The sequence below is a fragment of the Anthonomus grandis genome, chromosome 4, assembly GCF_022605725.1.
Source record: "Anthonomus grandis grandis chromosome 4, icAntGran1.3, whole genome shotgun sequence".
In the NCBI taxonomy this organism is placed as follows: domain Eukaryota; kingdom Metazoa; phylum Arthropoda; class Insecta; order Coleoptera; family Curculionidae; genus Anthonomus; species Anthonomus grandis.
Genome location: NC_065549.1, coordinates 2,798,160 through 2,810,535, shown reverse-complemented (window position 1 = coordinate 2,810,535; position 12,376 = coordinate 2,798,160).

The window sequence follows — 12,376 nt, the reverse complement described above, 5'->3', positions numbered from 1 at the left end:
ACGTCACTGTTCAGCCGCCATTTTGAAAATTTTTATAACAATTTTTATGTCATTTAGGACATTTGCAAGGTGAATTATTATTATTAAAAGAACGAAACGTCTATGAGTAAAAATGACAGATCTGTAAAAATTTTCATAATGGCGTATATCCATGGCCGTCTTAGATGCCAAACGTTTTTTTAAGCGTTCGTTTCGGCCTTTAATCCTCAGGGTTTAATACTCCAACGTCTCTCAGGATTCCATTATAATTCCCAATAAATTACGCACGAAATGTATAAAGAGTTAATTTTTTTCAATTTTTCTTCTTAACAGATTTTTGAATTTTTCCTAAATATATAAATATAACACGGATAAGTACGGGCAAGTGTAAACCTCTTAATTTTGATCGGGTAAACAACATTGCGGCTCTTCAAAGCGAGCCGACGCTAATTGGAACACAAGTTACAATTTAATGTGGGCAAAGTTTATGTAAATTTTTTTTATTCTTAATTAGACAGCTCTTGTTAAAAAAAAGTTAATGATTTAAATTCGCGCCATTACTGCCCTCCAAATATGCCAGGAACATTACTAAGTGCTAATAATATAATTAATTACATATTATAATAATAATAATAATAACAGTCCTAGGTCAGTGGTGCCATCTAGCGACTGACGTCAAAAGATTCAAGTTCATGAAAAATTACAGATTTCTTCCAACTTGTTCTATGACAGATTTCCTGTAAGAATGGTGAAGGTGCCGCAAGGGCAGTTACAGCGTTCTGAGAATGATTTTTTATAGTTTGCTGTGACGCCGAGAGGTGGCGCTTGAGCTTAGAAACTATCAAGAAAATATGCGTGGGAAGTTTAAATCCATTTGTTGTTTATTGAAAAAAAAATGGCATCTGATTTACATTTTATGAGATTTAAATTATGCAGATTCTGCTGCTATGGCAATTTCAAGATCTACTGGTTCATAATGATGTCTAGAATAAAAAAAAAACATAATTAGCAAGCCATATATCACACCACGGTTGCAACATTTATTATTATGCAAAAAAACACGACCTGCTACAGATTCGGATCTCAAGGTCCTCGGACATCTCCTGGTCGTGGATTTCGATTTGCATTTCTAATCAAGAGAGGAATTTTCAAATTTTTTATGGTCCGAGCTAATAATTTATAAAATTTATTGGTAAAGATGTGCTGGGATATCGACATTTTTATCGTTGAGTATCTGGTATAATAATGGCTCCAGGATGTCTGGACCCTCCATGCGTTTCCCCGAACCCATTTGTCACTTAATCGCTTGTTGACAAATTCATAGATCTGGAGCAAATAAGGCCGGCGGAACATTAAAAATCGTTTAATATCCCCGCGGTTTCGCTTTGATGTTTTCTCGAATTTTGCAGCGTATGTGTTTTGTTTTTCTTTGAAAGTCTTATTTCCGTTAAAATATTAATCTGAAATTATTGGAAATTTAGTTATCCGGCCTATAGAAGTCTAGATAAGTTGATGAGATATGATTTTCAATGTGTGGTAATATCTTGAAAAAGTGTACCTAATTTTGAAAATTTATATACAGATTGCTCCAATAATTTGACAAGATACGTGTTTCAGCGTTTTTTAATTAATTTTAATTAATATACAAGGAGTTGAAAAAAATGAGATTTTTGAATTTTTTTTTTATTTCACATAACCTCCATTATTCTTGAATTTTGAAAATTTGTGTTCAAATTAAATAAATTATTTGGTTAGACGCGTAATTCAGCGTTTTCGAAAATATAAATGTACAGGAGGCTAAAAAAAAGTAAATTTTTGAAAACAATATTTTTTGTCTAAAAATTACCCAAAGTGTCTCTGATTTAAAAATAAAAGTAGAATTTTCAAAATTTACATACAAATGGCTTTAATTATTTAATTAGAATTATGTTTCTAAGTTTTCTAATAAATATACAAGGAATTGAGAAAAAAATTACATTGAAATTGAAAAAAACATTTCAGGAAGCCTTCATTATTGGAAGACCAAATCAAATACAATTTAGAAAATTTCTATTTAAATTAAATAAATTATTTACCATTTTTGTAAAAATATACAGGGTGATGAAAAAAAGTGATTTTTTTAATAAATATTAATCAAAAACCTGACAAGTACAATTTTGAAAATTTATACACAGATTGCCCAAATAATTTTTACTAAAACACTCGAATAAATATACAGGGTTTTAAGGAAAAGTGAGATTTTGAGAAAAAAAATATTTTCAAAAAAAAAATTTCACAAAACCTCCATTATTCGATAACCAAACAAAATACAATTTTGAAAATTTGTATGTAAATTAAATAAATTATTTGCTTAAACAATTATTTTAGCTTTTTTTTTTTAAATGTACAGGGTGACGAGAAAAAGTAAATCATTGAAAAAATATTTTTTGTCCTAAAAATTTCACAAGTGTCCATAAGTCAAGATTCTGAAAAAGTCAAATTTTGAAAATTTTTATCCAAATTGCTTTAATAATTTGACTAAACACATGTTTCAGCATTTTTTAATAAATGTGCAAGAGGTTGAGAAAAAATGATAATTTCGAAAAAAAAAATTATTTCCAAAAAACCTTAAAGGATCAAACGAATGAAAATTTATTTATCATCTATTTCAGCGTTTTAAAAAAAAAACCAGATTGAAAATTTTCCTGTGAATTTTACAAAGTGTCCATAACTTAAAAATCAGACATAAAACTTTGAAAATGTATATACAGGTTGCTCGAATAATTTGACGTGTTTCAGCATTCCCAGGCAACACACGATAGTTAAATAAACGTTTATTTTTGGTTTACACCAGGTCTACATTTTTGGTTGAACTTCAATGATAAATATCGGAATGATAAATATATAAATGTTCACGTAATATACGTTGAGAGACTTAATATTATGTTTATGTTATTCACGTTTAACAAGAAGGTTTATTTTCTGTAATATTATACAATTATTATTTCATAAAAGTTAAACGTTTAGGTATGGTATATCATATACTATTTCAAGATGTTTATAAAATACGTTTAATAGAATTAGATATTTTTTAAATAACTTTACTGCCAATGTAGATATATTTTTTTTATTTGCAGAAGTGTTTTCTGCATTAGCGCGCATTTTTCGACGTACAAGGAAAAAAAGTAATTTTTACGAATGGCGTCCGTAAGGGATTTATCGTAAATATTATTTAATAAAAAAAAGTACACCACTGCATTTTTCCAAAATAAATTTTATTTGTTTATCCTTCTTTAGTTTTGAGTAAATTTGTAATCTTGAGTTTTTTTTTATTTGTATATCTTATTTGATATATTGCATTTCCAATTTTTTTCTAGATTTTTTTTGTCTATGATATTCGATTATTGCACTATACGATATAAACGTGTATGAAAACTATATCGTATCCTACACAGTGGCATATATGTAATATCGGGGTCATTTTATCACATTTCTGAGGTATAGTGATCGAATGGAAAGACTAATTATGTAAATCCCTTGACAATTTTTTTAAATACCCAATTTTCCCATTATTTGAAAAAACTGAATTTCCACTTATTTGCGATAAAAAATGGTACAACTATCGCAATTTTTATAGCGGTACGCTTTCGAAAAAAAAAATAGGGTTTTATTCGAAAATTTTAAGGTTATGTGAGAAAAGTATAGCTACAAAAATTTTAGATTTTTTTATCACCTATAATTTTCTTAAAAGGCATTTTTTTCTCAGGCAATTATTTTTTGCAAAAACATCGTTTTTCAATAAACCTACCCTTAGCCCCCCACCCACCCCTCACAGCTTACCAGTAAGAAACTGTTTTCAAAAATCATTATTTTCCAAAATAATAGACATGAATAACAGCTGATTTCGTCCTTAATATCCAATCAAATAACACAGTTTGTTTATTTAAATTTCATATAAATATATATATGTATATTAATACAAAAACAGTGCTAATAAATTGGATATTATGGACGAAAAAACGGTGATTTTCCAAAAGAATTTCTTACTGGACAAATGTTTGGGGTGGGTGGGGGGCTAAGGGTTTTGTGATGAAAACAAAGTTTTTGCAGAAAATATATATTCAATATCTAATTTAAATGATTTAAATTTGATATAATTTTATATATAAATATTTAGTAAAAAAATGCCGAAATTTTTTCCTTTTTATAAACAGAATCGTGTATGATATACAGGGTGATTAATGGTTGATGGTACCTTAGACGTTTACGGAGAAAGGAAAATTGTATTTTTTTTAAATTTGGCAACAATTTGGGTTTTAGCTGATAATCTAACGATTAAAAATATTTTTAGCGATGCAGCGTTGTCGCTTATACCAAAAAGTAGTAGCAACTTTGTTATTTTAAATGGAATACCCTGTATATTTTTTTATTTTCCGATCCGCTATCACTTTATGATTGGTTCTGTATAAGGTGTTCCTATACCTATCTTTAGTGGTTTTCGAGAAATTAATTATTTTCTTTATTTTTTGACGAAAACATAGATCCAAATAAATTTGTATTACTACGGCACTGGAACGCGCAGAACCTTGAAATTATAAACGTAATTTATGGATCTATGTTTTCGTCAAAATATAAAGAGAATAATTCATTTCTCGAAAACCACTAAAGATAGGTATAGGAACACTTTATACAGAACTAATCATAAAGTGATAGCGGATCGGAAAATAAAAAAATATACAGGGTATTTCATTTAAAATAACACAGTTGCTACTACTTTTTGGTATAAGCGGCAACGCTGCATCGCTAAAAATATTTTTAATCGTTAGATCATCAGCTAAAACCTATGTTGCCAAATTTTCAAAAAAAAATGAATTTCCGTTCTTCGTAAACGTCTAAGGTACCATCAACCATCAATCACCCTGTATGTATATTCTACAGTTTACTAAATATACCTTGACATAGTATCCCAATTCAATAGGTACATAAAAACATTTTCGTATATAATTGATTATATAATTAAACTATAAAACTAAATTATAACTCAAAAACTCTTCAAGGAAATTATGCAAGTGACCCATCAAATTTCTTATAATTTCACATATAATCCGACTATATCAATTTTTCTAATAACTTTAAAGATATACAGAGTGTTTTTTATATATTGCGACAAACTTAACGTATTCATTAAAAACCATGGACATGTTGCTCAGATTTGATTAGACTTTCTTTATTCTAGTAATTATTCGTTTTTTTTTAGTTTATTCAATTTTAATAATAAATAATACAATTTTTATTAATTAATTTATATTAGTATTTTTACAAAAGTTGTTCAAAGTGTGCTCCTCCAACATCAATACAAGCATCTAATCGACGTCGCATTGATTGGCGGAAACGTTCAAAAATTCCAGGTGTCTGCCGAATTATGTCACAAGACGTTATAATGCGATTACAATTGGATTTCTATAAACCAGTGTTTTAAGGATAAGGTGGCTCCACAAAAAAAATCCAGCGGATTTAAGTCGGGAAACCGTGGGGGCCAAGGGTGAATACTTCCTCGACCTATCCAACGATTTGGATACGTAATATCGAAATACTGCCGAGCCACTAAACTAAAATGGGCTAGAGCACCGTCATGTAAAAAAAAACTTTTGCTGTCTCAGCTGAATGGGGACATCTTCTAGCATCGCTGGTAATTCATTTTCAAAAAATTCTTGATACACTTGTCCAGTCAACCTTGCTGGTAAAAAAAATGGACCGATGAGAAAGTTTTCAATAATGCCGACCCATACATTAAGTGAAAACTGGTGCTGATGACGGTTTTCTGCCACAGCATGTGGGTTCTCATAATGCCATATGTGGTTATTGTGGAAGTTCATAATTGCGTCCCTGGAGAAATTAGCCTCATCGGTGAAAAGTATTTTTCTTATAAACGGTGCATCTTGCCTTATGCGTTCTTGCATCCAACGACACAAAGCCGTGCCTGCACCCGCTGAATATGATACGGGTATAAAAGGTTTCTTTTAAGAATATTCCAAACTGTAAAGTTACTAATGTGTACCGTCTGAGCAATTTTCCTAGTGCTTGTGGTGAGATCTTCCTCGAATTCATTGAGCACCTGTTCTTCCATTTGAGGAGTTGCTGCCGGTTTTACTTAGACGTTGGTGTAAACGCGTAAACATGGAGTGATGAGGGATAACACGATTCGGGTAATTATTGTTAGCCATTTTTTTAACAAATTAATCTTGCCAACTGACGGACAGTGACTATGATTTAAAATTTAAAATATCACAAAATCTTACAAATATCAACTTTATCGAGGGCAGAGGAAGAATGTGGTAAAAAGATTAAACTCTTAAACAAGAATGTGATTATCGTTGTCGGTAGTTACGTTAAAAAAAATTATGTTCACAGGCTACTTCGCGATTTTGGAAGCGTGAAATATTAAGACGTTACTCATATGTCACTTTTTTAACATGTTACATAAAAAGACATATTATGAACTACAATGAAATTTTAAATAAAATTTTAAAAAAAACTTACTTTTTATAACGATCATAGAAAAAATACATTTTAGCGATCAGTCAAAGTAGAAAAATGTTTTTTAATTTTTTGTGCGAAAACCGTGCATCTAACGGACAAAGTCCAAGGGATCAAAAATATTGCAAATAAAACGGGGAATTTAAAAATATTTTTTAATAAGTACAAGAAAAACCAGTGGCGTACCATTTTTCTTTTTAAAAGTATTCAGCGGAAAACCCGCACACATGCAACTGGAGAACATAAAAATGTTAAAAGTATGTTGGTAAATGGCTCTGGATACACAGACCCTGCATACCAATCTTTGGACAAATATCTACAGGGGTATTTAAGTTATCGAAAAAAAAAAACATTTTTTTGTTAAAACTTTATCACCCTGTAGCTCAAAATCTAAAAGGTTTACGACCTATGTTTATAGGAACTTTTTTGTGAATTTTTGTCCAAAGAACACGTTCCTGAATTTTGTCGCAATATATAAAAAACACCCTGTATATGGTCAAAACAGCGAGCAACCTACTTCCGTCATAAAACCGGACCCCACCCACCCGTTAAACAAAACACTTCCGTTTTTTTTCGGCAAAAACAATTGCCACCTAACAGAAAAAAAAAGATCGAATTACCGAAAAAATACCGAAAGATTCTTTGATTAATGGTTTCTGGGAAAACTTCGAAAATTCTTCTTTAAAATAATATTCAGTTTCACAATGGGCCCAAAATACCACGAGAAGCACGTACGTAAGGTCGTTAAGGCAAGACCACATGTTTTGTTGGGCACAGACATTCTGGCATCTGAACATTTTTCAAATTTAACTATAAAGCGAATTTCCATTTTCAATAAATTTACTATGGGAGACTGTGTGTATCTTTCGAGAAAGTTTCTCGAAGTTTATGGAAACTTTACCATAAACAAGCCCCTGGGCTGTTTTATAAGAAGGGAGTTTATCTCACCCTTTAAAGGGAAAACTCAACTAGTGAAATATGCTCTATATAAGTTGATCTGTTTTAACTTAAATAATAAGGCTTTATTGTGTAGAAACACACGCTATCATAAAAATATTGGATTACCCAGTAAAAGAAAACAACAAAAATACACTCTAATGGAAACCAAACAATTTTTTTTTATTAATATTTACATCCACATCTCAGTAAAGAAGCATTAACATAAAATATGCAATACTTAAATTATTTATCAATAAGTTTTCTCAATCTCACATACATTTCTTAACTTTTATCATAATAATTAATAAGATATAGTCTTTTTAAACATCAGTGGAAGATGGTTAAATAAATATCTCCTTACTGTGGTATATACATGATAGAATTGTGGGTATTAAAAATTTAATAGTAATTGATGAACGAGTGAAATACGCATTTATTAATTGAATACTTCCCAAGAAACACATCATATTTGTTAAATATATATTTTTAACGATTTTTTAGTAAATTTTTGGTTTCGGTATATAGTCAAGATATATTCATGAAACTGTAAAATATACGGATATCATATACGATTCTGTTTATAAAAGGGAGAACATTTCGGCATTTAAAAAAAATAACACGGAATTTACATATCTCCTTTTTAAACTCGATTACCACAACTCAAATATTTGATGAAATTCTTCTGAAAAATCACTGTTTTTCGCCCACAATGTACAATTTAATAATAACTAAATACTTATATATTTATGAAATTTAATTAAACAGTGTTATTAAATTAAATATTGAATATATTTTTTCTGCAAAAACATTGTTTTTCATCAATACAACCCTTACCGTCCCCACCCACCCCAAACATTTACCTACTAAGAAATTCTTTTGAAAAATCACCGTTTTTCGTCAATAATATCCAATCTAATAGTACTGTTTTTGTATTAAATATTTATTAATATACGTATACATAATTATATCAAATTTAAATAAACAAACTGTGTTATTAGATTAGATATTAACGACAAAACTCGCTGTTACTCATGCGTATTATTTTGGAAAACAGTGACTTTTGAAAACAATTTTTAACTGATAAGTTTTGTGGGGTGGGTGGGGGGGTAATGGTAGGTTTAATAAAAAAAAATTGTTTTTTTGCAAAAAATAATTGCCTGAGAAAAAAATGCTTTTTACCAAAATTATAGGTGATAAAAAAAATCTATAACGTGAATAAAACATAAGCATATTATTAAATTCCTTAACGTGTATCATGCGGAAATCTTATCCGATATTTATAGTTGAAATTCAACCAAAAAAATTTATACATGTTTATTTACCATCATGTAATGCTTCGGTTGTTAGATCTATGCATCAAAGAAGCAGACTCAAGTAAAAAATCGACGGGAGATATTTTACAGCACGTTTTTGCAGTAGACACACTCAAACCAACGAAATTTTCTCATAATCAAACTGGGGCCTTACAATTAAAAAAAAAACAAAATGGTGGCTGGCCATTAATTATCTATTTAAATTCTTCCCCATATATCTGATCGTTCAATATGTTAAAACCGTTTCTAAAGAAAACAAAAGACAGACGTGGTTGGGACCAGACAGCTTGGCACCACACAGAAACAGGAAACGGGCCCTTTTCGCCCCCCCTCAGCCCTCCTCCTACTTCTTCTCATACGTCAACCCTCGTTTATTTCTGATGACATAAAACAAAAATAACCGTCACACGTCCATTAAATCTTTCGTTTTGATGCGGCAATTAGGCACAGTTTTACTACTTTAGCAGGTACTTTTTTTCCTCACTAGAGGAAGAATTTCTCGAGCTTATAAGGGTAATTAGAAATTAAACTGTATAATTGAAAAATTTGTACGAAACATATTTTGGTAAATTTTTGAGAGAAAAATATCAGGTTAATTGTGAGAATCAACAATGCCTCAATATTATTTTTTATTTGAATTTTATTTGCAATTATAAGGATTTTGAGGCATATTTTTTATCGTAAAGTTAAATGCAATTAATTTTTTTTTTAGTTGTTTTCGATCACAATAATTTTTTTAAAATTAATTACTTAGTAAACATTCTTTATATATATTCAATTTGATTACTACTATTCTCGTATTTATTGTTTTGTATACCGTTATAAAAACCAGTCATTTTCAACGTCCTGTATTTTTAGAACAAAATACTGAAATAGGTATTAAGTCAATTTACTTGAGAAGTGTTAAATAATTTTTTTGCAAAATTTTTTTTCCTCCTATAGTTTAACACACACAGTGTAATAATATTACAAGCCTTGAATTTTAAGATTTTTTGCTGCTATGTAGCAAGAGCTAAGAGTACCAAAACTGACGTACCTTCTGACTCAGTTTACATGGCAACTTTAATCCTCTTTCTTTTGTTAAGAAACTTATTCATATTTCCATGCGAATTTACTGCTTGTTAAGTTTAAGTCTTGCGATGTAAACATGCTCGGAAACCGCGTGAACATTTCACATTTTTCGTGGCGCTAGCAACGTAGCAACAAAATTAAGACTTCTAGTGTTATTTATACAGGGTGTTTCAGAACTATGGGATCAAACTTCTAGGGGTTGTTCAGTGCAACAGTAGAATCCATTTAAGTATAGGAACCCATGTTCGGAAATGTGTCACTACGCCACTACGGCCCTAAGACGCATTAAAATTTATAAAAAACATTAATTACCTAAATAGGATCTGCTGCATTTATTTTTACCTTTTGTACATGATACCATAATAACAATTGTTCAAAATGTCTTCTTCCAACCTCAATATACCGATTTAAACGCCGCACATGATTTTGGCGGACTATGCATGTTTTGGTTTTTTTCCTGGCAAAAGCGTCTTCAGATTTTTCCAGAGTTCTTTTTGATTATTTTTATTTAGATCTATGGTATTCGCAAAAAATCTATCCTTTTCTACTTATCTTGCTTACTATGTTATTTCATATAGCCTTATATTCATTCCAAATGTTGTCGTTATTTTCAATGGCAGCCTTTTTATATAATCGATCCCTTTCCTGCATTTGCTCCCTTATATCTTGAGTTATCCATTTTTTATTGGCATATTTCTGTTTTTGTACAATTTTAATCTTTGGGCACATAGTGTCAAGAATTGTTCTAATATCTGTGACAAAAGTATTAGCTAGTAAGTCAACATCTGAACTATTTCTATTCCAATTGCATGTAAGCAGTTCTTCCTGAAGTTTATGGCATTTGTAGTTTTTAAAAGACCTAGAATATCTTACTATATCCATTGGCTGTTCCTTCGAGTGATCCATAGAAATTGATATAATAGAATAGTCAGTGATTTTAGGAGTTTGATGGACTTTATGCGAAAGAGATTTGTGATTTGAAATTAAATAATCGATCAGAGTCTGACTTCTTTGGACTATTCTAGTTGGAGTCTTAATTATTTGACTAAACCCATTGGTATAAATCAAAATTAAAATCCCCAAGAATAATGTTAGTGCCATTAAATCCACTAACTTGCTTTAGTATCCCCCAAAAAACTCTATAAATTTGGCATCTTGTTTCTGAGGCGAATGGTACAAAACAGAGTACAAATATTTACCTCCACCCATAGATAGCTCAAAAGACAGTCCAGACAGACAGACACAACCAGACATAATCATCAATAGACAATACAGACCGCACCTTATATCTAATATCGTTTCTAATAAGGGCCAAGACCCCACCTGTTCTACTGTTGTTACTAGTGCTTTGCTCCAAATTGTACCCATCAATAATCAACTCACATGGTTCAATAACCGGCGTTACGTGAGTCTCACTTCAGATCTTAGGCCTCCAGTCATTTACTAGTAAAATAATGTTATCTTTGTTGTTTAGATAACATTGGCAATTAAAATAAACAATGTTAGTGTTAAGTGCAATATTTAGGTTTAATTGCTACTTAATATATTTATTCCTTCGTAACTCTTCAATTCGCTTATATGAATCACAACTAGTTACATCCCAAGAAACGTATTGACGTTTAGCCTAAGACCATACTTTTCATTAGATACTACACAATTGATACACTTAACGCTACCTACATTACATTCTTTAACATCATGGGATCCACTACACTTTGCACACACTTTATTTTCTTTACACTCTTTCAGTAAATGACCATGTCGACAGCACTTGAAACAACTTCGGATACCATATTCGTTGAAGACAGGACAACGGTTCCAACCAATGTTCATCTTCTCCTTTTCAATAAACACTGCATACGAGGTAGCATCAACTTCCAAGATCATATTGAACTATTTGCTTATGATTTTAGTTTTTCTCACAATTTGAATTTTTAGAGATTCTGGAACATTATTTTGGCCAAAATTTCATTATCTGATAGGTTGTACTTAGACTCATTAATGCTTACCACCTTAATCATGTGCTCTAAAAGTTTCGGTACCTCAACACTGTAGTTGTCACCCATGTTATTCTCGATCTGCGACTGAATCGAAGTTAGCTCCTTCTCATTGCCACACTTAATGATAACGCCGCCAGTTTTAGTTGCTTTTCCTAGCGATAAACCGGCTCCAATAACAGTAGGATTGACTTTCTTTCTCAAATCCTCCTTCACTTGCTTTACGTCTTTCTCCGGACACTTTTGCTTTACTTTTGGTGCCTATTGCTGCAGCATATGACAACTTGGAGTTCACACTTGATGGGGCTGTTGACGGCTTACATTCCTTCAGGCTGGCAATTTCACGTTTCAAATTTTGGTTTTCGTTTAACAGGAGATCGACTTTTTGATTTAACTCGTTAGTTTTACTGGCTAAGAGCTGCAAGGTGGCCATAATATCTCCTACATCATCTAAATCAATAAGAATGTCATCTGTTCGACTTCTTTTCCTAGCGCGCTCTGTTTTGTATGCACCATCACTAAATGCAGAGGGATCACACGATTCACATTTCCATGTCGATT